Source organism: Nicotiana attenuata, chromosome 7, assembly GCF_001879085.1.
Source record: "Nicotiana attenuata strain UT chromosome 7, NIATTr2, whole genome shotgun sequence".
NCBI classification, from domain to species: Eukaryota; Viridiplantae; Streptophyta; class Magnoliopsida; order Solanales; family Solanaceae; genus Nicotiana; species Nicotiana attenuata.
In genome coordinates, this window is record NC_031995.1 from 108,221,485 (window position 1) to 108,248,862 (window position 27,378).

General features: G+C 35.0%; 1 long non-coding RNA gene across 7 annotated transcripts; it reads right to left on the reverse strand.

The window, feature by feature from the left end:
* Nucleotides 9,880–26,559, reverse strand: LOC109229666. 7 transcript variants are annotated; one of them, XR_002068592.1, is made up of 6 exons: nucleotides 26,281–26,559; nucleotides 11,761–13,316; nucleotides 11,592–11,668; nucleotides 11,463–11,506; nucleotides 10,467–10,918; nucleotides 9,880–10,376 (listed from the first exon to the last, which is right to left on the reverse strand). It is a non-coding gene; the product is annotated as an uncharacterized LOC109229666 (long non-coding RNA). The 7 variants fall into 7 exon arrangements; XR_002068590.1 differs by lacking the exon at nucleotides 26,281–26,559 and having other exon boundaries at nucleotides 11,761–11,793; nucleotides 11,883–13,617; XR_002068593.1 differs by lacking the exon at nucleotides 26,281–26,559 and having other exon boundaries at nucleotides 10,462–10,508; nucleotides 10,854–10,918; nucleotides 11,761–13,617.

Here is a 27,378-nt window from a genome sequence, read left to right on the forward strand (position 1 = left end):
ATAAATGTTAATACCTACTAACTACTAATAGGCAATAAATTTCCAAGCATGTCATTCCATATTATTATTATTATTATTATTATTATTATTATTATTATTATTATTATATTATTATTATTATTATTATTGTTATTATTTTCTTTTCTCTATCTTTTGACATTTTTATAAAACTAACACCTCAAAGAGGTTTTACAGATTTGTGTGTATGAAATTGCCAGATTGAAAAGGTTGACTTTCTGGTTATATTTTTGACTACAAATTTCTGTACTTTGCATCCCAATAGCGTCTTTCTTAGACCAAATCTTGAACAATTTGTATTCCACTGTTTTGTCGGCCGTTGGATTTAATAATCTATAAATGGAAAGAAAAAAGTAATGAAGTTATATTCATTGATAATTAATAGCGAAGCAGGATTTTTAGTAAGGGGATTGGAATAATAAAGAAATAAGCATACGAAAAATTCAAGGCAATTAACATCTACTGTATATAAATAAAAATAATTTTGACAGTGTAATTTTCCAGCGGAGATTCAAATGAACAGTCTTGCGCCCCTAGTTTTGCCCCTGCTGAAATTCAATATTTCCTCCATTTCAGTTTATGTGAACTTTTTCGCTTTTCGACTCGACTAATATTTGAATCTAAATTTAATTACATTAACTTAATATTTTAAATCTTAACTCAGATATCCAAAATTATATGAAAAGTACTATAAATTACAATTTTCGTCATGTAAATATGATGACAAAATGCATTTCAGAATGTTGACAAAGTTTACATAGTTTGAATCTCGACATGTAAAAAGGTTCACATAAACTGGAATGAAGGGAGCAATTTTTTATACGATTAATGTAACTTAATATATTATAGTAAGTTCATTGCTTTTTTTTTTAACAGATTATCAATTATCGATTAGTATAAGACTTTATCTATAATTATTTTGAATATATGAATTATGTTTTACATTATCAAAACATAAACACAAGAAAGAAATTTAAGAATCTTTTTCTCTCAAGTGAAAATGGGAAAGGACTAGGGAAAAAAGGGAAATGGGGCCCATTACCGACAGATGAAGTGGCCCAAAATAGCGTTGGTGGGGTATGGGCTATGGGCCCATTTGGTTATTAATTTAAGCTTGAGATTCTTGTGATAATATAAATAATATAAATCAAAAGGACAATGCACTATTTTGAGATGCTTCTCAAATCAAAGATACAATCTTTCAAGGCTTTCACAAGCACAAAATAACAAATCTTTAATTATAAAAAATGTTTTCTATTTTGTTTTTTTTTTCTTATATCATGTTATTTTATTATCACTATTATTTTATATTCTATTCAAATTGGTTAGGACTTTAATATGGTCTAACTTTTAGAAGATATTGGATGCTTTTGGAAGGGATTTTGTCCAATTCAAAGTGGACATTTTGTTGAAAATGAAATAATTTACATTATTTGTATAGTGGAGAAACTCTCATTTGTATGTATTCGAGGTTAAAGAATCTACCTATGATAACCTATGAAATTTTGATGCATAAAAGTTGCATACACATGTCACACAAGTGTAAAAAAAAAATTCATGGACATTGTTGTACTATTTTATATAGTAGCTTATATTATGATGACACATATGAAGACTGACTAGCTATGTAAGTGACTCAACTCAATGTTATTCCTAGTTTGAAGATTATATAAATAGTTGTTCACTCAACCGCTTAAATTAAAAGTAATCGACGGATATAAAATTCATCTATAATATGTGTACAATTAGAATCGTCAATATTGGTCCGTTGGGCTGATGCACGCGACCCCTGATTCAGTAGGACCAGACTAAGATTTTTGGAGTCCATTTAAGAGCAAGACTTTTTTACCCCGACCAAAGTAAGCTCGTGACCCGTGTGGCTTAACCTAGGCTGGAATAGGTTGGCCCGTTGGCCTACTAAATTTTTTTTAATTAAAAATATAAAAAATTAAAAGGAAATAGAAAATTGAAAATAACAAGAAGAGTAGCCCAAACTCAAAGACTACTACGCTCATCATACTAAAAGAACAAAGTATTAAATTTCAAAATTTTAAAAATAAAGTTAAGTATTTTAAAATTATAAAATAAATAAATAATAAAATCCTAAATTTCCTAAACCCTAAAAAGACGTAGTGTTATTTTCTCTCTTTCACTTTTATAGAGGTGTGTTTGATTTTCTTTTTCTCCCTTAATTTTGTTGTCACAAGCAAATTCAAATATGCTTGATGAATATAATGTATGGTGTTGGATATGCAATAAGTTCCATTGAAGTTTTTTTGAGAAGTCTATTTTGACTTTTGACTGTTATAAATAAAATATTATCCTATTTTTGTGCGTGTGTGTTTTATTGTAATCTATTGAAACAATATCAAAAGTTATTAAGTTTTGTAAAATCTTCTGTCTAACAAGATATCATATGACTTGTAAATATTTATTTTTTAGATTAGAACTTAAATTAAATAAATATGACAAATATTTCTAAAAAAATAGTGGGCGACCCGTAGGAGCCCGCAACCCACGTAGGTTTGGGCTAGGCTGGGCTAACCAATTTAAGACCCTTAAAAATAGTGGGTCGATCAAGCCCAGCCCATCAAATGCCAAGACCCGTATGGGCTGGGCTGGGTGGCCCATATTGACAGCTCTACGTATAACTATATATAAATATATAATCTATATATACCAGTTAGGTCGTAAACAGTAAATCCAATCTACTTGTGTAAAAAGTTGTATTGTTTTTCCTTTAATAATAAACATGCTTACCCAACTCATTGTTTTTTTGGTTTTCATCTAATGATAAATATACATATTCCAAGTGAATTACTCAAATCACTAGCTACTTATATACACTATTCTTGTTGCAAATATGAAAGAGATTCATTGATTATAAGAATTTTGCATGTATCAATCAAATTTGAGTGTGGCCGATGAGTGAAAGATGGTGGGCACAGTGATGTTTATTGCATGCAACATCACAAAAACATCAATTTCATGCGGGGACGGAGGAAGAATTTTAATTTTATGGGTTCTAAATTTTAGAATAACGACTTCAAGTATTTATAATTGTGTTCTAAATTTAATATTCGTAGCTGATGTATTTCTTTACACAAATACATTCTATGAACAAAAGCTACTAAGTTCGACAGAATTCGTACTCGCGTTTCTAGCTCCGCCCCTGATTTGATGTGTCTAAACTCTAAAGATTGTTTTAAAGTGAAATGATATTCTTGATAACAGAAGTGTTGTAGTGCCAATTTCTTTAGAACAATTAATTAGAAGCATCAATTAATATGGTGGCCAAAGCTTGTACCTTATTGTGATTTTTCACGAATATATCTGAAAAGAACTAATCAAGGAACAAAATATGGGATATAGTACTATCCTACTAATTAAAAGTAACCAAATGAGAACAAATTTTCAATTTTCTCTCAATTTTATTTTATAGTGATGTTATGTTTTTTTCCTTTTTCATTGGATGAACCTCATCTTCAAGCAAAGGTGAAGAAAATAAAACTCATATTTATACATATATATCTCTTACTTTTTTTCTTTTTTTTTTTCGTTCAAGAGTTTTCTTTTGTTGTGCTTCTTAGAGTTCTTATCATATTAGGAAATGACAGATGATAGTACTATTTTTTCTTTCCTTTATCTAATGATAGTGACTACAAGTTAGTTACTCGGTCATTTTCTATCAAGATTTGGTCATTTTATCTTCCATAAAATACTACATTTTGTCTTCATCGCCACCGAAAATATTAGGGAAATTACCCAGCTATGTCCATTTATAAGTAGCTCATTACAAAAATTGGCCAATTGATAAAATATTACTAAAATTAGCCAATTAGCTATTTGTAGCAAAAAAATATCAAATTTTTGCTTTATTTTGAGTGGGTGTTATTAGAATAGATTGGGAACAACTTAAGGAGCTTGAATCTCATTTTTGGGATGATTTGGTGAAGTTTTGAGGTGGTTTGAATTGAAAATTCGAAGTAAAGCTGAACATGAAAAAAAAATAGATTTTTGAAATATTGTATAGATTTTTACATTTCATCACCTTATTTGCTACCCCGTCCATGAAAATTCCTTTCCGTCTTGTATCTAATGTTGCTAATCACGCATAAAAATATGGAAGGTGATTTTTGCATGTGATTCTTTTGATAGAAAGAACCCTATTATTTGGGTTTTCAATTTTTGTTGGCTAGTTTTGGTAAGTCTATGACTAATGGCTAGAGGTTGGTAAGCAGTGGCGGATGAACATAGGGAGTTATGGGTGCTTAAGCACCCATTAGCTTTGAACATATTAATAAATTTATATAGGCAACTGTACAAATATTTAGATAAATATTGAGCGAGCACCCACAAGTAAATTCATTTTTCCTTTTCTTTTGAAGTTTTTATCGGCGAGCACCTATAACTTTAAAATTTTGAATCCGCCACTGTTGGTAAGTTGAGATTTATATGGGATATTTGTGTAAGTTTTCCAAAATATTACTACTACAATCCATGACTATGAAAGCCGTGCTATATGGAATGAACAACTATTTAGATTAAGCGATTGAATGGACGACTATTTATGAAAATGTAGAAAGGATATAGGAAATGATATTGAAGAACACTATCCACGCAACTGGGCAAGTGTTCTAAAGTTTATGCTTTTCTTCAACACAGAGAAGGAAAGAAAACATAAATTGGTTAAGGGGAAGGCTAAGAGAATAGTGGAATTGAACCTACACCTATTGAAATACACTCCCTCCTTTTCTATTTTGTATAACAATGCTTAATTATGTTGGGATCGAAATAACATGGTGCATGTGGAAACTAACAATACAAAGCTTGATGGACAATAAATTAGAGTATAAAAGAAAAATATACTAAACTAGGCATAATAATTTAATATGGTTTGGTCAATTGACCTACATATGATCAAATTAATATAAAAGAGAAGTTTCATTAATGCGGAATTCAAAAACTATCGACAGAAAAATCTCCCCCTTAAACAAAACTCTTTATGACTACATTGTGGAAGTTGTTGTGTCGTTGTGAGAAGCAAATATTAAGGAGATTTATCCTTTTAGGAGTCTTTTTCCCTTCCTTCAAGAAAGAGAATCCTAATAGAATAGAAATTCAGGGCAAAATCCGAGTCAATTACTTAAATAGTCACTCAACTATCCAAATTATCTCCTAAAGTCACTTTTCTTTCGTTTGTAACAACAAAGTCATTGAACTATGCGAATTGCACTCAGAAGGTCACTCAACTAGATTTTCCAAATTTTGGATTGTCAAATACCTATTTTACCATCTAAATTATAAATATTTATCTTTTTTTTAATTATTTTTTTAAACCTTTTAGTATTAACAACAAAAATTCAAAAATTTATTTACATAATTCAGAATGAAAGAAAATAAAGGTTGAAAAATATATATTCCATGCACGTAATATAAAAATAATTATTTAAATAAAGGTATTTTTATAATCATTATATATTATTAAAAATTATGCTCAATTATATTATTATGTTTCTACCAACTTTCCGACGACACAAAGTTATGTCACCGGAAAGCAGGGGGACTATCTGTATAGGGTAAAATATGCTATGTTATGTCGTGCATGGAATATATATAATATAATTGAGCATAATTTTCAAGAATATATAATGTATATTAGAAAAATACCTTTATTTAAATAATTATTTTTATATTACCTGCATGGAATATATATTTTACAACATTTATGTTCTCTCATTCTGAATTGTAAATAAATTTTTGATTTTTTCTTGTTAATACTAAAATTATTATTACTAACAAATTATTCTAATTAATTTTTTTTATTATGCTCATTATTTTGTTATATATGCTTGAATACTTTTTATTTTTTTAATTTATAAATAATATTTATTTATTCTATAGGTAAGTCCATAATATAAATTAAAGAAAAAATCATAATATTAAAAGGTTTTAAGAAATAAAAAGAAGATAAATATTTATAATTTAGAGGGTAAAATAGGTATTTGGCAATCCAAAATTTGAGAAATGTAGTCGAGTGACCTTCTGAGTACAATAGACATAGTTCAGTGACTTTGTTATTACAAACGAAAGAAAAGTAACTTTAGAATATAATTTGTGATAGTTGAGTGACCATTTGAGTAATGGACTCCTCAAATCCTAACAAACTAAGCACACGACTTTGTATATTAAGTTAATTTATATGTCTTACTAGTGATTGTAAAAAGAATATTGAACAGTAGTTATTGAAAAGTTTGAAAGCAAAGCATTATTGTTTTTAGATGTAACCATCCGGCGTTCATAACCCACTAATCCGGCTAATTTGGATTTGCGTACAACAGGGGCGCATAAAGGAGAAGCGCTCCCTATAAGAGATTTCTCAATTTCCTGAGGTCGAACTCGAGACCTTTGATTAATAATAGAGGAATCTTATCCATCTCACCACACATCTTGATGATAAAGAGAAACATTCTTTTTAAAAGTTAGTTTAGCTTGTTTGCAACCTCAAGGTTCTGAACTCAAACCCCTAGTTTAACTGGGCCACTGAACAGACATGTCAGCCCAAAACAACTCAAGTTGGCCTAATCAATGTCTTGCCAATCCAGTAGATTTCAGCCAAGAAAAAACACCAAAATTATCTCAAATTAAGAGTGTAACGGGATAAATAGAAGAGGAAAAAACATAAGTAGGCAATATCTAAGAAAAAATTTCATATACCTAGCAGCAATAGGTATTTTACAAAATAGGCAGCTAAATAAATACATTCTTAGCAGCAAGCTATAAATATGGATCTAGAATCACGTTTTAAAAAAATCCAAAGCATTTAATTCCTAAAAATATCCAAAGCATCCCAGTTCTTCTCCTTAAGCAAATATACTTCCTAAATTAGCACCGAGCAATAATGATGAGATTAGAGCGTTTTTTTTTTTGTTGCTACTTGCTACGTACATATATGAGAATAATGGACTATTTCATTTTGAAAACATATCATACATTTATTTTCAATTTTTTTTATGTCTCTTTGTTGTTGCAAATTAACATGACCATACAAATTTTTGTCAAACAATATCGAATTAAATGGTATAATTATATATACTATTGGTATAAAGTTTTATTTTTAATTATATGTCAATATAAATTTTAACACACAGTATAATGATGGTATTAATAGTTTATAAATTACAATGGTATTTTTAGTATATAAATATACAGAGTATACTGAATCTTATATATATATATATATATATATATATATATATATATATATATATATATAAACAATGTATATGACATATTTTATTTATACTATTCATATAAATATTCAAAGTACTACAAATATTCAAAGAATATTTTAAAATGCTAAATTAAAAGAAAGAAATTTCGAATAAAGAGAGAGAGAGAGTTGAATTCTAAATTTAGCAACTAAACTGATCCCATAATTTATGTTACTCATTAATTGTGCACATAATCTTCACCGTATGCTATTATTGTAAAAAAATATGCTATATATGGAATAAACAAGAACTAATATCATTTTCTTAAATACTTTTTGAAAGATGCTCCGTTGTGTATTTTTCTCTAAATAGAAACCCTCCACTCTTAACCAGATATTGAGCCTCGGGATGGAGAAACTCAGGAACATTCTCTCTTTAGTGTGCGCTACGTGGCATGAATCCAAATTAGTCGTCAATGAGTTTTGAAAACCAAATTCAAATATAAAAAATAGCAAAAAATCTATACTGCTGTTTTAAGCTGGACCATCATTAAATTGTCTTCATTTTCCAAGTGGTAGCTAGAGGAGCAGTCATCAAAGTACATAGTGTTGCTGCTTAGTGCTTAAGTTTTATAGACACTTGGACCAGCTACTCAAAAGTTCATTCAAGAAATATTCATATATGCTCATAGGCGTATGTAGTGTTATAATACCCGGTTCATCTAAATTCAGTACTTTTGATGCGCAGAATAAATTTAGTGTAAAAATTCATTAAAATTGCAATACATAGTGGGTCTGAAACCCATAACTTTAAGAATAGAGATTTTTTCTTTCATATACCATATATGAAACCTCATTACCAAAAATGTGCATAGTTTCTAATTTACCTGCCATGTCCACATTTTTTCTACAGTTATTATACCAATCATTAAATACTAATTAATAGTAGCTGAATCTTCCTAATTTGTCGAGCTAAAATTGAGGAACAGAATATTCTAAAAAGATTTGGCGTAAATCAGATCAAATCATATTCTTCCAGATATTCCTATTTAGGCGCGCTACAATTATGGAAGTAAATATTCTTCCAGATATTTTCCACCATTGACAGCCATTAAAAAGCTTGAAAGCTTTGAATTCAAATTTGGGTTTTCAAAAATCATTATTTGTTTGGATTGGGTGTTGTTGAAAATAATCGGAAATATGGTTTGGAGTTTATATCTCAATTTTGAGGGGTTTTGGTGAAGATTAGACTTGGTTTTGACTGAAATTAAGATTGAAACTCGAAGAAGAAGAAGAAGAAGAAGAAGAAGAAGAAGACATATTGCATAAATTGTAGATAAATTGTAGATTATTTGTATTCTGATTGTAGATGCTTTATTTTCTGTTTTCACAAATAAAAAACGGCTAAAACTTCTACAAATCTTCTGAAAAAAACGTAATTATGTCAAAAATCACAATTATGCTACAATTGGATGGGAATTGGGATATAAAAATTCAATGTACCCAGTTTGTAGATATTTTGTAGATAAATTGTAGATTATTTGTATTCTAATTGTAGGTGCTTTGTTTTCTGTTTTCACAAATCAAAAACGACTAAAACTTCTCTCAAATCTTCTACAAAAAATGCAATTATGTCGAAAATGCCAATTATGCTACAATTGAAATGGGAATTGGGATATTAAAATTCAATGTATCCAGTTTGTAGATATTTTGTAGATAAATTGTAGATTATTTGTATTCTGATTGTAGATGCATTGTTTTCTGTTTTTACAAATCCAAAACGACTAAAATTTCTACAAAATCTTCTGCAAAAAACAGTCAACAATTTATCTACAATTTATCTATAATTTATCTACAATTTCTGCAATATGTCGTCGTCTTCTTCTTCTTCGAGTTTCAATCTGAATTTCAGTCAAAACCAAGTCTAATCTTCACCAAAACCCCTCAAAATTGAGATATAAACTCCAAAACATACTCCCAATTATTTTCAACAACACCCAATCAAAATAAATAATGATTTTTGAAAACCCAAATTTGAATTCAAAGCTTCAAAGCTTTTTAATGGCTGTCAATGGTGGAACTGCTGCTCTCTTGTCTCTTTGAAGGTTTGTTCTTCTTCATTGAGAAAATTTGAAGCTGAAGGTAAATGTATGTATGAACTTTGAAGATTTGACTTCAATTTTGATGAACTTTGTTGTTCTTCATTGATGAACTTCAACTGGAGTAAAATGGGGAACCAACTTTGTTGAAGGATTTCTTCAATTTTCTGTGAATTTAGAGGGAGAATTTGGTTTCAGAAGATGGAAAATGGCAAAAAGAACGTGAGTATGGGTAAAACGTGGGTGGGACTGAGGGGTAAGGAGAGAGAAACGTACGGATTCCTTTAATTAAGGAGTAAAAAATGTACAATTAATTATACCCTTAATTAATTATAGTATAGAATTGGTAATGATATACTAAGTGTAATTAAGTCAAACCTTAAACATTGAGGGTAACAAGGTTTCCTATGTGGCATAGGAATGTAAAAATCTCTTAAGAATATAATAGGTTTAATACTAAGAACTTTAACCCATCCGCGTCTGTATATGCTAATATTTGGTCGGAAATATCATCAGTTGACATTTCAAGATATTCATAGCAGACATACAGATAAAACTGAGAAATTCCATCGCATGGAGTAATACAGAAAGTTTACTTGAAAAAAATAAGTGAAGACTGTTTCAACATCTCCCTGTTTACAAGTAATGACTAGTAACTTGCTCCTCAATGCTTCTTAGAGAAAACTAGTTGGAAAAAAATTAAGGTATAATCATAGAGAAATGTTGCAGTCCTAGGCGTTAAATTCATCATTCGATGCTTGCCAAGAGTAATTTGAAGCAGAAGGGGCTCGGCGGGTAGAGGAGTGTACCATGAGAGAAGCAAAGGAGGTCAACCTTGCTCAAATATACAACATGGTTCGGGCAACGTTTCTTGTCTTAAGTCTCAATTAAGAACCTCATCTGACCATTTCGGTAATATTAGTGCATGAACTGGTGCCTCTTATCTGCAGTTATTATAGGACTGCAGCTGAGGCATTTATGTGCCATCCCATTATATGGAAGCTAACCTCAGATGTTTCTGCACAGTTAATGCAAAGAATCCAAACCTAAAAGGAATTTCAAAGAAGTTCAAATGTAAGATAAGGTGATCAAATTCTTGTACAAAATTACAATGGGTCGACAAACTGGTACCTTACCATCTTTATCTAATACATTTCAGGCATAGGTGTCAAGGCAACCTAGAATTAGAAAAGTAAATAAAGCTTGTCAGCAAAGGCGGATGAAATCTGGTTCAATGGATTCAACTGACCCAGAGTTTTTCAAAAGTACAATGAATTCAACAGTAAGAACTTAAAGTATGAACCGTCAAGTTCAAATTCAAAATCCGCCTCTACTTGTCAGTGTAGAGGAATTATTCAAATACAATGTCAATAGCAGCATCCTGAAAAAGAAATTATTCATACTCTTTGCATTGAAAAAAAAAGGGAGGTAAAGGTCAGATCTTCCATGGCTAATCATACATAATAAACCTAATAAGATCTTTTCTTGCTAAATAAGTTTAAAGTCAAGGTTAAGCATCTCACTCATCACGACTGTCACATTGAAAGAAATTTTCCTTGCCATCCGTTCTGTTTTCAAATATTTTAAGCTGGAAAACGAAGAAATAACATATCAGACACAATAAATATCACACGGAAAAGATAAAGAGACATGTGAGGACCACCAACTAATGTAAGCAATTGAAATGGTGCTGGTGAAGAAAATTGATAGTCTAGAGAAAGCAACACTTTATACATCAGAAACATTTTGGCCACTTTGATGGGCTGGGATTAACAGTTTGACACGGTCGCACAGTAGAATATCTAATCCCATGTCGTTATCGAGTCTTTTACCTATTAGAATAGTAGTGTATAGAAAGAAAATAGATATCAGAACACTAGAAAACACTGAATCACTTGTAATCCATCCATCTATAATCAACCACAAGCAAATGCAGGCTACATATCTACTCGTTGACGGAACATTACTTAGCGTTCAAAGCTCCTTCCAAAGAGAGATTACTGTCAGCCCATTTTATGACCACTGATCTAGCCTATGTCACAGATGTTTTTGACGTTGTTCATATGAACGGGGTAATTTAGGAAAATGCATTTAAGAACTGATAATATTGTACAGTGTGAAAAGATATTAACCTGCAGATTCCACATTTATCACAGTGGTATTGATTCTTCGCAACCTAAAGATACAAATCATCTTGTTTAAGCAAGGTATAAATATGGAGCCAACATAATATTATAAGTAAAATTATCTAAGAGACTTACATCATCATCAAAGAAGTTGCATTTTGAGCAAAAGTAATTCCCCTGCAAACCCCACACTGAATGCATGTTTGTTGAAGCTGAAGGACAATCAGGAACAGAAAGCAAGTTTTACCTCAGCTTCACAAATATAAAAACTTGAATTGAGTCGTTAACAATTGAGGAAACTCACATCCTGTTCAGTATTACACAATGAGCAAATAACCTGAAAGACATACAGAGCATCACACCAAATTCAGTCAACAACAAAGGTATGACAAACAAGAAATCTTAATGAAGTATAATCACTCTCACCATCACTAACACAATATATAATCAAGCCATCAATCAACTATGCCTCAGTCCAGAACGAAAACGATAGAAAGAAACTAAAACAACAGACATAAACATAAATTTGTAAGTACGAAAGAAAGAGATATTAAGTACAAAAGATTAACAAGCAACCAGAAAAATGCTCCAAACTTCTTTTTCTCTGTTTGACCAACATAAACTGATAAATGAAATAGCTCAGAAGAAGCATAATCCCTACCAAGAAGAAAAAAGAAAAAGAAAGAAAAATTACAAAACTTATGTGCTCAATAGAGCTCCCTGTAACTAAAATGTTCCACATTTTCACACTAGAATAGCTTCTGCAAGAATTACACATAACATAACCTAAATCACTCTTTTCTAAAGAAACGGGGTAACCTACTTTAAGAGACCAAGCATAACTAAAGAATCTTTATACAACAAGAAGAGAATAATATTGAAAACTAACCTTTTTACATCATGGGGAGGAATATCGTACCATTTGAGTGGATCAACTTCTAAAGAATTTTTTTTCCATATATGGACAAGGATTGGTAAAGCTACAAATAATTCTCACGAAAAGATTAAACCAAAATATTTAACTGAAAAGGAAAGGTTTCTACCTATGAAGACCTTGTCTAATCTCTTCCTCCTCCAAATTTTGAGCCAAATCCGTTCAATGTCTTTGTCCTTCCTTTTCTGCTACCAACAAAGCTTCCTCTTAAAGAAGCTCATCACATGTTGCTTTTAATCTCTTTACTTCATTAACTAGATTCTTGATCTCCTCTCTTCAAGCTCCTCTTGTCTTTTTTTGCAGTTGGATATCAGATTGAAGAATGGATGAACAGCGTCCTTTAAATATAAGATATAGCTAAACTTGGAGATGTGAAACAACAACACTACTTTCTCAGAAGTACCAGATCAACAATCATATAAGCATCGCATGGTGGCATCACAAATGATTGACTACTTATCAAAACAAAAGCACACAAAAATAAAAGGAAGAAGCAGTAAAGAAAAATTTGAGACAGTCATCACTTTTGAAGAAACCAGCATTAGCAATGATGTATAACTGACACCTATCCAAGTTGTCTTGCAAAGTACAAGAAGGAGAAATTGGAATTCATATATTTGAAGAGAAACAAAGCCATTGTTATCTTGTAAGGCTATACAAGCTCACCAACAAGTTCTCTTTTCAGAACTGGTAAGTGTTAGTGTTACTGATGTTAAAGAAACCAGCACTAAGAAAGTACTGCAATTACATCCAAAAAGTAAGCAAAAGAGACTCTAAAAAAAGTAAAACCATATCTCTAATTTCTTCAAGGGTTTAGACTGCAACTGGCTCCAGTTGCTTCTCAGAACAATCCATATCTCCTGCAGTCATCAACTGTTCTGCACGCTCTTTTTGCTTCTTTATCTCCTTTTCCTGCTTCTCTTCATCTGCTTAAATAGCAATTGATAGCGAGTGTTACCTTCTTTCAATGAATAGCGAGTATTTGTCTAGGCTAGGGTTGGGATTTCAATAGAATTGCTTTATTTCAAAACTGGGTCTTTGGAACCAAAACTTCAAATCCAAAGAACGAACAGTAATTGGAGTAAATTGCTATGACGTCGTTTATTTGCAACTTGTATGTCTCTTTCCTTTTGCAATTTGGGTACCACCTTTCATCAAATTACAAATTTGCCTATTCTCTTATTTCCATAGGAATATGTAACAGCAAGCATTTCCTCTTACCAGTCGTTTGGTTATCGAGATAACAATATTATTAGTTCCAATATAAATATTTATTTTATATTTAATTGTGAGTATTAACTAATTTATATCTATATTTATCTATCTATATTTATATTTATATCTATACTATATTAAAAGCACGAAGGCCCTTAACGAACATTTTTTACCCTTTAAAAATAAATTTTTCATTGGACAAAATTGTAATTGTAGTTTAATTATTTACCTAATATTTAGGACATTAAGATAAGTTAAAATTTATTTATTAAATATTTTTCCTTTAAGGTATCTAGAAACTCCTAATATTTAGGAATCTAAATTGAGTAAAATTTTACTTATAAATATTATTTTCTTATTTAAATCGTGTAACTATTTTCCTCAAATTTAAATCTTTCATGTTTACAAGTTTTAACACTTTTGGAACTATAACAAAGGACTTTTGCAAGTTTCTGCCTTCGTTTTAATTTTTGCAGGAATCATTAGCATGTTTTCACTGTTAATCCAAATTTTTACATGTGCACAACGAGTTTAAGTTGACTTATAAATTTACTACTTTTAATATAAATCTTTTAATCATTAACGATGGATAACATGTAAGTTATATTTTATGTCAGATATTATATCACTCAAATTATATTTATAACATTAAAACTTTAAAATTAACTAACATTTTGCTATTAATCTTTATTTTTTTGGATTATTCGAATGGAGTTCTAATATTTAGCAATTCAACAGCGAATAAAATTTTAACTTATATAACTTATTTTCTTATCTGAATTTCGTAAAATAATCTTTAGTCAAATTCATATCCAAAGAAGAAAATAAAAAAATTCAATTCAATTCCTTATTTATCAAGATCCAATAACAATCGTGAATATTGAATATCACCAAACTAAGTTGCACACATTTTAATAATTTTTCTTTGGATCAGAAAATGATCCAGAATATCAAGATATATTATCTTCTCCTTTGGTTGAAAAATTCAATCAAAAATTATATCATCAGTTCAAATGAGAAAAATGAGTTTGGATATAATGACGAACAAGGAAACCAAAAATAACAAAGTCAACAAAGAATAAGTAAATAATTATTGTTTGGATATAATATCGTTTGCCTTTTTACCTTTTATATGTTGATTTCATACTGGACTAAATTGTTTTTTTTTCAGGTTATTTTTCTAATATTTAGGAAATTGAAATCCTAATATTTAGGAGTTTGAAATTTTAAAAATAGTTTGATCATTAATGCTTTCTATATTTTAACTAAGTAAAATCTACAAATATGTAGCAACTCAAAATATATGTAAATCCCTAGCCCAATATTTTGAACTTTATAAATATTTCTAAAATATACTACTTACCAAGTTGCGTCATTTATACCAACCACTCGATTTCTCTTCCTCTTCTAATTTCATAATGCTTATGAATGTTCTTTATAATGTTTGGTGATAAAAAGTTAGTATACTCCCTAATTTTAGTGACGTAAAGGTTAAGCCTCAAGATCAATTAAAGTATATCCTTGCCAAACCCGTGAAAGAAAATGGCGAATAAGAAGATTTGTTGAAAAAGAGAATTAATAACTCTTAAGTTACATGATAATTTTATTATCATTAATAATCTGAAACTTAAAGTAAAAAATCTCAAAGTTTAAATGAGAGATAAAGAGATATTGTGACGACCCAAAGGGTCATCACCTGTTTTCTCATTCATAACGTGCTTCCGAGACCTTGAAAACCTCATTTTTTTAGTTGCATCGATTTGCGTGCGTAGTCCGGGCGCGAAGCCGGAAAGCTTAAATATGAATTCTGTGTGAAAAATGATGAATTTTGGTATTAATATGATTAAAGTTGACTTTGGTAAACATTTTGGGTAAACGGACCCGGACCCGGACCCGTAATTGGACGGTCCCGGAGGATCCATAGAAAAATATGGGATTCGGGCGTATGCCCGGAATCGAAATCCGAGGTCTCGAGCCCGAGAAATGAATTTTTAAAAGAAATTGTTTTTTTGAAATTTTTAAAGAAATTTGAAATGAAAATGGTTTATAACGTGTTGGTATCGGGCCCGTATTTTGGTTCCGGCGCCCGGTACAGGTTTTACATGTGGTTTAAGCGCTTNTTACTCTTTAAAAATAGCTTTTTATTGGATAAAATTATAACTACAGTTAAATATATAAAATTTTAGACGATTCATACTAAAATATGAATAAAAATAAATGATTTTTAAAAGTAAATAATTAAATTTTTAGAACTAATAGCAAAATAAATTCATTTTACTTCTTTTAAAACTGTTCATATACGAAAATTACTTTTCAAGTTGATAAAACTCATATGGTATATAAATTTATTTTTATACGAATAATATTGGCGAAAAGAGAAATTAGAGATAGAGCAGACTTGAAGCGATAAGGATAAAATATTAGAAGACAAAACATATTCTAAATGAGTTGCAATTTTTCTTCATTCATTATAAAGAATGGCAACTCCCTATATTTTTTATACATTACTTCTTGTAAATATTAACTCAGCATTGGTGGAGGCAAACGAGAAAACAATAATAATAAGGCATTTGAGTACTTATGTGATCGCAGATTACTTTTTCTAATTTTTATTTTACCATCAAACACATTATGTAGTATATATGAGAAAGATAGAAAGAGATTTTCTCAAAATCGTATATTCTTGAATATAGGATACACGCGCAAAGCGCGTACCCTAAGATTAGTTATTATAAAAGCATGAATACCATGTCGGTTTACAAAAATAACCTTATAATATTAAGCATAATAACTCAAAATAAAAGGACATAACCGAAATTCTAGATATTAGCTTTATAATCCTATTAGTTTTAGGATATAATACTACACGTTAGGAATCCTACGTGATTACTGTAGGCATATAAATTCTATTAAATTAAATCCGTAAAATAATTGGGACTATATTTTAAAATTCAAGATATATTAGTTCAAATAAATTTATTGGGCTAATATAATTGGATTAATTACAAGTCCAATGTATATGGATTAAATAAGTAAGTCTTAATCCATTGGGCTAGTCCATTTAATTGGCTACAAATGATGAGCCAATCTCATCAGGCCCAAGATGTCATCTTCCTACAGGCCCAGTACCACGTGTCAAATGACGTGGCACGCCAAGTCAAACGGAAGAGCCAATGGGATCATGCCACGTGTCAAAATAATAAGGCATGCCAAGTCACACTAAAAGGCCAATGAAATCGCGACACGTGTGCAAGTGACATGTTCTGGCCAATCAAATGCGGCCATGTCACACTTCAATTTGATTGGTCGGAAAGAGTTTGTTCTTATCACAACTCCTCCCTTCCACAACTATAAATAGGGGTCTTCATAACTCAGAAAAGGGACCAGAAGTTAAAACAAGAAGCAAGAAAGAGCTCGTGGATCAAACGCTGCAAATTCCTCCACAAGTTTCAAGCTTCAAGCTCAAGAACGAAGAACAAATCAAGTTCAAGCTCAAGAACGAAGAACAAATCAAGTTCAAGCTCAAGAACGAAGACCAAATCAAGTTCAAGTCCAAACAATCAAGCTCAAGCTCAAGAACAAGATCATCGTTCGTGGCAACAAACATAGATTCAAGATCAAGCTCAAAGGCCCTTGAATTTATTTACCATTGAAAAGAAGAATCAGAGGATTCAAAGAGATTGTAACATTCAAATATTCAAAATAAAATACTACGATTGTTGCAATATTTTTCGGTCTTGATTTTATTTTCTCGTCCGCAATTTATTGTCTACAAATTCTGGCACGCCCAGTGGGACAATCTCTACCTCTCATCTCAACTTTTCATTCACCAAATACCAAGAACATTGAAATGGCTTCAAAGAAAATCAACTCCGTTTCAACTTCCACCAAGGCTGCTAACTCCAAGTTCTATGCTGATGTGGAAAACATCCTCGATGTCACCTTTGGAAGCTTCAGACCAGTTACGAGGAGCAAAGCAAGCTTTTTAGGACAACAAGCACCCCAAGTGACGTCCGCATCAACCCCTGTTTTCGGATCTTCATCCTCAAAAAGAGCAAGATTTTCCACAAACGCATCTGAAGGAGGAAGCGATATTGCTGAAAAGATCAAGAAAACTCTTGCTCTGACCTCTCCGGATCCAAGCACTCTGCCATGAAGGAAGATGATGATGCTTCAAGTGATGGATCCTCCCCACTTACACCACATAGCGTGAGCCGATCAAGGATCAATCTGTGTGAAAATCCATGCTACTCTCCGTCGTCCACGACAATCATGCAAGCTATGGTGACAAATACTTCATCCGTAGAGGAGCAGTTGGCAAACTTGACGGAAGCTATCGCTGGCTTGACCAAATGCATGCAAAATCAAGAGGCTAGAATTGATAAGCTAACAGACAGGGTGGGAATCTTGATGGAAGAAGAATCCACCCATGCACCCGGCAAGCTCCCAGAAGTTCTAGAGAGTGACTCTCCTCCAAGACAGGCAGCATCCACTAAGACTATCCCTGTTTCATCTGAAGGAATGATTCCAATCGATCAACTGAAAGAGTTCATTGAAGGAACCATTAAGAACAAATGTGAAGTTGCTGCCAAATCCTCCCTTACGTATGCAAAGCCGTACACTTCAAGGGTCGATATGTTGAAGATGCCTTCTGGCTATCAACCTCCAAAGTTTCAACAGTTTGATGGTAAAGGTAACCCAAAGCAACATGTGGCTCACTTCGTGGAGACGTGCAACAATGCTGGGACTTATGGAGATTACCTCATCAAGCAATTTGTCCACTCGCTAAAAGGAAATGCTTTTGACTGGTACACAGACCTCGAGGCTGGATCTATCGATAGTTGGGATCAGCTAGAGCAAGAATTCCTCAATCGCTTTTATAGTACGATACGTACTGTGAGTATGATAGAACTTACAAATACTCGTCAACGAAAGGGGGAACCAGTTATCGACTTTATCAATCGTTGGAGGAATGCAAGCCTCAACTGCAAAAAACAGGCTTAGTGAAGCTTCAGGAATAGAGATGTGCATCCAAGGCATGCATTGGGGATTGCGCTACATCTTGCAAGGTATCAAGCCTATCACATTTGAAGAACTTGCAACTCGTGCCCATGACATGGAATTGAGCATGGCCTCCGCTGGAAATGAAAGGCTGCCCATCTATGAACCTCGCAAAGTGAATGACAAGCAAGAAGTCAGGAAGTGGGACAAGTTTGTACCCAAGTCTGAAAGAAAAGAAGCTATGAATGTCAATACGTCACCTATGAAGTTCACGACGAAGGTGAGCAAGAAGCAGAGTATGAAATCCACTTCTTTTCAAGACAAGCCAAGTGGAAAGTTGACTCTAAAAGAGATGCAGGAGAAAGAGTACCCATTCCTGGATTCTGATGTGCTAGCCATTTTCGAAGAACTCCTCGAGTTAAATCTCATTGAGTTTCCGGAGATGAAGCGACCAAATAAAGCTGGGAAAACAAATGACCCAAACTACTGCAAATATCACCTACTTGTAAGCCACCCTCTGGAGAAGTGCTTTGTCTTCAAGGACAAAGTCATGGACTTGGATCGCGAAAAGAAGATCGTGCTGCAAGATGAGAAAGCAAGCGTGAACCAAGTCTCTATCACCTTTGGCTCGTTCAATCTAGATGAGTTATGCAGTTTAAAAGGAATCAAAAAAGAAGAATTGCTGGAGAACAACAAATTCGAAGACGATCAACCTGATGATGATGAAGGTTGGACGTTGGTAACTCATCGTAGGCGCCACAAAAGGAGCCCACGAAAAGAATCAGTGGAACAACCAACAAGGAAGATGATGGTAAAAAGACCCATAAAAAGGAATCCAGTTAGGCATTTGAAGAAAGCAAAAGTGGAGATGCACCACCCTCAAAAGCCACGAAATCCAGTGACCTTGGATGAGTTTTTACCAAGTTGGTTCCGCACGAAGATTTCCCATGAGGGCATTGATGCCTCTTGTTGCCATGCTGACAAAGGGGAAGAAAAGAGTGATGACCTACCGTTGGCATCATCTTCGGAAAAGCCCATCGAGTCCACTCCTCAAGAAGTTAATGCTTGTGAGGAAAAGGTCACGTTCACAAATGACGATCTTTTGCTAGGTGACACTCCTCATAACCGCCCATTGTACCTGGTTGGCTATATGCGCGATGAAAGGGTAAATCGGATTTTGGTTGATGGAGGATCCTCAGTGAACATTTTGCCAATCCACATTGTGAAAGAACTTGGTATTCCCATGAACGAACTCTCAGAAAGTCGTGTGATGATCCAAGGATTCAACCAAGGGGGGCAAAGAACCATAGGCGCGATCAGGCTGGGAATCACTATTGAAGATATGCAATCAAGTGCATGGATGCATGTGATCGACGCGAAGACTTCATACAATGTTTTGCTTGGGTGGCCTTGGATACATGAGAATAAAGTTGTTCCATCTACCTACCATCAATGTTTGAAATACTACGAGGGTGAAGTCGAGAAGACGATAGTTGCTGATGATGAGCCATTCACCGAGGCTGAATCACACTTCGCCGATGCAAAGTTCTACTTGAAGAACCGCATTGTGAAGGAGCTGAAAGCTGATGATGGTATGAAAGGCAAGAATGACGAACCCATAACTAAAAGAGCTGAGGTGACTATTGGTAAAGCCAAAGCTGTTATAAAGGAGGTACCTGCCAACATGAATAAATCTCATAAAGGGGGTATTGTGTCATATGGAAAGAAAGTAAGTCCCGCGCTCCAATATGTCCCTAAAAGGAAGAAAGACGATGGCGAATCATATAATATCCAAACCAACATGCCAAAGGAGTTAACTCTTCCGGTCAAACGAATTGAGGCAGTAAAGTCGTCCTCAATGCCGCTTATAGGGTTTGTAGCCCAAAATCGTTGGCAGAATATGGAACTCCCTACAAAGCGAACAGATGAAGGTTTTGATCCTAACGCTTACAAGCTATTTGCAAAAGCTGGATACAATCCCAATGAGCCGTCAAAGTTAGGGAAGCTCCCATCAGAAGCTGCAACGAGGCAACCACGTGAAGGTTTGGGATACAAACAACCGTCACTAGTGCGCATCTCAATAAGAAGGGCGAGCAGCAATTATATCACTGTAGAAGATGAATCAGCCGCTTCTAACAAGCCTTCTGTCTTTGATCGACTTGGAAAATCACCTGTGAGGACCTCCGTGTTTGAAAGATTGGGTCCACTAAAGAAGGGGAACAAGTTTCGGAGAAATTTTCAAAGCGTAAGAACACCTGCTTCACCCAAAATCCATGAGATCTCTAAGGATTTCCAAAGTTTGGTTCCTTCTAGAATGAGGCGACAAACAAAACTTGTGGTTTCATGTAAAGAAGTACTGAAGGTAAAGCCATATATTGTGGTCTACACTAAAGAACGTGACGAAGATGAAGAAAGTGTAGGTTCTTCGTATCATGTCACTGTCCAACGCGAGAATGGTGTTTCGTCTTCGATGGAAGATAATGCGGAATTTGAGGATGTTTCGCCGTGTTATCACATATCCTCCAATGATGGAGACCCTCAAGAAGATGAAGATGTGAAAGATGCTCCACCTGAACTTGAAGAAGGAGTGAAGACGACAGTTGATGCCTTAAAAGAAGTTAACCTTGGCACCGATGAAGAACCAAGACCCACCTACCTAAGTGCTTTACTAGAAGCTTATGAAGAGAGCACTTATATTGAGTTACTCAAAGAGTTCAGGGATGTCTTTGCTTGGAGTTACAAAGAGATGCCTGGCTTGGACCCGAAAGTAGCAGTCCATCACCTCGCAGTCAAAAATGGTGCTCGCCCTGTTAAACAAGCTCAAAGGCGTTTTAGGCCAGACTTGGTTCCCTTGATTGAAACAGAAGTTAACAAACTCATCGAAGCTGGCTTTATTCGTGAAGTTAAGTACCCAACATGGGTTTCAAGTATTGTCCCTGTAAGGAAGAAAAATGGCCAGATTCGAGTGTGCGTTGACTTTAGGGATCTTAACAATGCGTGTCCGAAAGATGAGTTCCCGCTTTCCATTCCAGAACTGATGATCGATGCTACTACTAGATATGAGGCAATGTCATTTATGGACGGTTCGTCGGGCTATAACCAAATACGCATGGCACCAAAAGATGAAGAGCTTACTGCATTCCGTACCCCAAAGGGTATTTATTGCTACAAAGTAATGCCTTTTGGCTTGAAGAACGCTGGTGCTACTTACCAAAGGGCTATGCAGAATATCTTCGACGATCTTCTCCACAAGAATGTCGAATGCTATGTTGACGACTTGGTGGTGAAATCAAGAGAGAAGGGCGACCACTTGAAGGACTTGAGGATGGTATTTGAATTGCTCAGGAGGTACCAACTTAGGATGAACCCATTGAAATGTGCCTTTGGAGTTACTTCTGGAATGTTCCTTGGTTTCATTGTCCTACATCGAGGGATTGAAATTGATCAAGCCAAAGTGGATGCCATTTTGAAAATGCCTGAGCCTCGAGATATCCATGAATTGAAAAGTCTGCAAGGAAAGCTAGCATACCTTAGAAGATTCATATCAAACCTGGCTGGGAGGTGCCAACCATTTAGTCGCCTCATGAAGAAAGGCATTCCTTTCAAGTGGGACCAATCTTGTAGCAATGCTTTCGAAAGTATCAAAACCTACTTGATGAAGCCTCCAGTTTTAGCAGCTCCTATACCTGGAAAGCCATTGATACTATACATTGTGGCGCATGAAAGGTCTGTTAGAGCACTGTTGGCCCAAGAAAATAGTGAGGGGAAAGAAAACTCTCTTTACTACTTGAGCAGGATGATGACACCAAATGAGTTGAATTATTCGCCAATTGAGAAGTTGTGTTTGGCGCTGGTCTTCTCAATTCAAAAGTTGAAGCACTACTTTCAAGCTCATGTTGTCCGTCTTGTTTCTAAAGCAAATTCCATCAAGTTCGTGATGTCAAAACCTGTTCTTAGTGATCGACTAGCGAGATGGTACCTCCAATTTCAACAATTCGAGATTTTGTACATCCCTCAAAAGGCTGTAAAGGGACAAGCATTGGCAGACTTCTTGGCAGATCATCCGATACCTGATGACTGGGAGCTAACTGATGAACTACCTGATGAGGACGCAATGGTCGTTGAAATTCAACCTCTATGGAAGATGTACTTTGATGATGCTGCGCATCGTGGGGGAGCCGGGGCTGGCGTAGTATTTGTCACTCCCCAAGGTTAAGTCTTGCCTTACTCCTTCACCTTGACACAACTCTGTTCCAACAATGTTGCTGAGTATCAAGCATTAATACTTGGGCTTGAAATGGCCGTTGATATGAAGCAATTGCAATTGCAAGTCTTTGGTGACTCCCAGTTAGTGGTCAATCAGCTTTTGGGTAGTTACGAGGTCAAGAAGCCTGAGCTACGCCCATATCATCATTACGCAAAAAAGTTGATGGGGTGGCTCGGTGATCTGACTATTCAGCATGTGCCAAGGAAAGAAAATACGAAGGCTGATGCTTTAGCTGCTCTAGCTTCATCATTAGCCCTGCCTGACCAAGCGCAAGTTACCGTCTGCCAAAAATGGGTAGTACCGCCGCAAATGAAGTTGAAGGTGAAGAAAACGAACTCAAGCATCTTGTTGCTATTTCTGAAGTTGAGAAAGAGGAATCGCGACAACCCATTATCGACTACTTATGCTATGGGATACTTCCAGAAAATACGAGGAGAAGGGCTGAAATCCGCCGTCGTGCACCTCGGTTCCTTTACTACAAGGATACTCTATACAGAAGGTCGTTCTAGGGAGTACTCTTGCGATGCCTAGGAGAAGAAGAAGCTCTCCAAGCTTTGCAAGAGGCACATTCTGGGGTATGTGGGTCACACCAATCCGGACCAAAGCTCCACTTCCATATAAAAAGGATGGGATATTATTGGCCAACGATGGTAAAAGATTGCTTGGACTACGCTCGAAGATGCAAGGCTTGTCAATTCCATGCGAATTTTATTCATCAACCTCCTGAAGTGTTGCACCCGACTGTTGCATCCTGGTCATTTGACGCTTGGGGATTGGATGTTGTTGGACCATTGCCAAAGTCCTCTGGTGGGCACCTATACATCTTGGCTGCAACTGACTACTTCTCAAAATGGGCTGAAGCTGTTGCTCTTAAGGAAGTAAAGAAGGAAAATGTTGCAAGTTTCATCCGAGTAAACATTATTTATCGCTTTGGCATTCCTCGTTACATAATAACGGATAATGGAAAGCCATTCAATAATAGGTTGATGAACAAGATTTGTGATCTCTTTGGCTTCAAGCAACGTAACTCTTCTAGCTGAGGCATTCAACAAGACTCTATGCAACTTGTTAAAGAAAGTCATCTCCAAATCCAAACGAGATTGGAATGACCGTATAGAAGAAGCTCTATGGGCATATAGAATGACTCACTGCACGCCAACACAGGCGACTCCCTATTCACTCGTTTATGGAGTCGAAGCCATCTTGACACTTGAGCGTCAAATACCTTCGTTACGACTGGCTATTCAAGAAGGGATCACTGATGAAGAAAATGTTCGACTTCGGTTAGCAGAGTTGGAAGCTCTTGATGAAAAGAGATTGGAAGCTCAACAGAGTCTTGAATGTTATCAAGCTCGATTATCTCGCGCCTTCAATAAAAGAGTTCGCCCGAGATCCTTTCAAGTAGGAGATCAAGTCCTTGTCGTACGAAGACCCATAATTACTTCCCATAAACCTGTAGGGAAGTTCACTTCAAAATGGGATGGGCCATATGTCATACAAGAAGCTTATTCAAGTGGGGATTACAAGCTGGTTGATGCAAATGGTATGAGAATCGGCCCTATCAATGGCAAGTTTTTGAAGAAGTATTATCCTTGAAGTTGCAACGCTCCTTGACGCACGAGCCTAAACTGCATGTTGCTACACTCCTGGCCCGCAAGAGTATAAACTGTGTACGGCCCAACAAAAAAAACGTCCGCTAGGTTGAAAATCTCGAAAGAGGCGGCCTAGGCAAAAGTTAGGACGTAAAAAAAAAAAAATATATGTCCGCTAGGTTGAAAATCTCGAAAGAGGCGGCCTAGGCAAAAGTTAGGATGTAAAAAAAAAAAGTTCTACCCTGTCTGAACTACGGTATGACTTGATCCTCTTCACCGAGGTACGTAGGCAGCTTAGAGTTTCATTCTAAGTTTAGTCGCATAAGTTCAAAAGATACATATTGCCCCAATTGTTGTCCGAGTGAAGTATGGAGGAATGCAAAATCAAGCTGAAATGTCATCCTCTTGTGGAACTTTGATCTCATTTGATTTAAAAGGGGCAACCCTCCATGGTAAATTGATATCTTCAAGTCCGTCGGTACTCAAATTGAAGTCCCCAAGTTGAAATCTTCAACTCCGTCGGTCTTCAAGTTGAAGCCTTCAAATCGCCGATCTTCAAGTTGGCCCTCCAAGTCTCAAAGTTGAAGTCTTCAAGTCCGTCGATCTTCAAGTTGAAGTCTTCAAATTCGCCGGTCTTAAAGTTGAAATATTTAAGCCACCAAGTTGAAGTCTTCAAGTCCGTCGGTCTTCAAGTTGAAATCTTCAAATTCGCCGGTCTTAAAGTTGAAATATTTAAGCCCCCTAGTTGAAGTATTCAAGTTCATCGGTCTTCAAGTTTCAGTCTTCAAATTCGCCGATCTTAAAGTTGAATTATTTAAGCTCTCTGAATCTTCGAGTTGAAGTCTGCAAAAGTCCGCCAAATCTTTAAAGTTTTCCAAGTGTTCAAGTCGATGTCGTCTTCAAGTTGAAGCTTTATAACTTTCCAATCTTAAGGTGGACATATAAGTCCCTTTGCACCTTAAGTTGGCATCTTCGTGGGTTTGTCCTTAAAAGGAACTATAACTTTCCAATCTTAAGGTGGACATATGAGTCCCTTTGCACCTTAAGTTGGCCTCGCCGATAGTTTGGGCCACATTGAGAGTAATCTCTCCGGTAGTCGGGCCATTTTGAGAGTAATCTCTCCAAGAATTGGACCACATTGAGAGTAATCTCTCCAAGAATCGGACCATTTGGAGAGTAATTTCTCCAAGAGTCGGGCCATTTTGAGAGTATTCTCTCCAAGAATTGGGCCACATTGAGAGTAATCTCTCCGGTAGTCGGGCTATTTTGAGAGTAATCTCTCCAAGAATTGGACCACATTGAGAGTAATCTCTCCGGTAGTCGAGCCATTTTGAAAGTAATCTCTCTAAGAATTGGACCACATTGAGAGTAATCTCTCCAAGAATCGGGCCATTTTGAGAGTAATCTCTCCAAGAATCGGGCCACATTGAGAGTAATCTCTCCAAGAATTGGGCCATTTTGAGAGTAATCTCTCCAAGAATTGGGCCACATTGAGAGTAATCTCTCAAGAATTGGGTCACATTGAGAGTAATCTCTCTAAGAGTCGGGTCATTTTGAGAGTAATCTCTCCAAGAATCGGGCCACATTGAGAGTAATCTCTCCAAGAATCAGGCCATTTTGAGAGTATTCTCTCCAAGAATTGGGCCACATTGAGAGTAATCTCTCCAAGAATCGGGCCATGAAAGTAATCCCTCCGATATTTGGGCAGGGATGAGTACCCGTCCCCTCACACTCCTTCATGCGTGGATCTCGCTTGAACTACAAAAAAAAAAGACAACAAAACAAGAAAAGCACAAGAAAAGAAGAAGAAATTACCTTCGCGTCAATGCTTCCGAGTAGTCAAAAGTGGACACAAGGTAGCTTGCAAGCGGAGGATATTGATATTCACGATTGGAGAGCATGCGTCTATATATACAAGTGCCGAGGATGGCTTGCAAAGGCATAATAACGATGTGGGATTTGCTGTATAAAGGCGGTATGACTTAATCCTTGTGTGTCCAAACTAAAATTGGTAAGGAATTTGACTCCTAGTTGGATTTAACGATGCTTGAGGATAAAGGCTGTGCGGCGGCTGAAGCTTTTCCTTCTCCGAGTGCTTAATGGAGTGGCAAGAGGAAATTCTTTTGGATCCTTCTACGTGTCATAATTCTTGGTAAAGTGGACAAAATATAATAATTGTGCAACTGGCCAAACACTTGGATTGTAATTCTCAATACATTATCTACTTGAGAAAGGATTTAAATGCAAAGAAATTGACTTTGGCGTTAATGGACGAATGAGCCAATTGACTAAGATTGGTTTATTCATTAGTTAAAGTGTGTTTCTGGAGCAATAATTCAATGAACTGCCATATGCATTGGCGAGACTCTTAATTCGACTAACTGGAGGAAGAATGCAATTTAATAAATCCGTACTTCAAGTGTTATCCCCGAAATCCGGCAAGCCTGCGCCTCAATAAGCCTTAAAGTAGGGGCATTTGTAGGCATATAAATTTTATTAAATTAAATCCGTAAAATAATCGGGACTATATTTTAAAATTCAAGATATATTAGTTCAAATAAATTTATTGGGCTAATATAATTGGATTAATTACAAGTCCAATGTATATGGATTAAATAAGTAAGTCTTAATCCATTGGGCTAGTCCATTTAATTGGGCTACAAATGATGAGCTCATCTCATCAGGCCCAAGATGTCATCTTCCTACAGGCCCCCAGTACCACGTGTCAAATGACGTGGCACGCCAAGTCAAACGGAAGAGCCAATGGGATCATGCCACGTGTCAAAATAATAAGGCATGCCAAGTCACACTAAAAGGCCAATGAAATCGCGGCACGTGTGCAAGTGACATGTTCTGGCCAATCAAATGCGGCCATATCACACTTCAATTTGATTGGTCGGAAAAAGTTTGTTC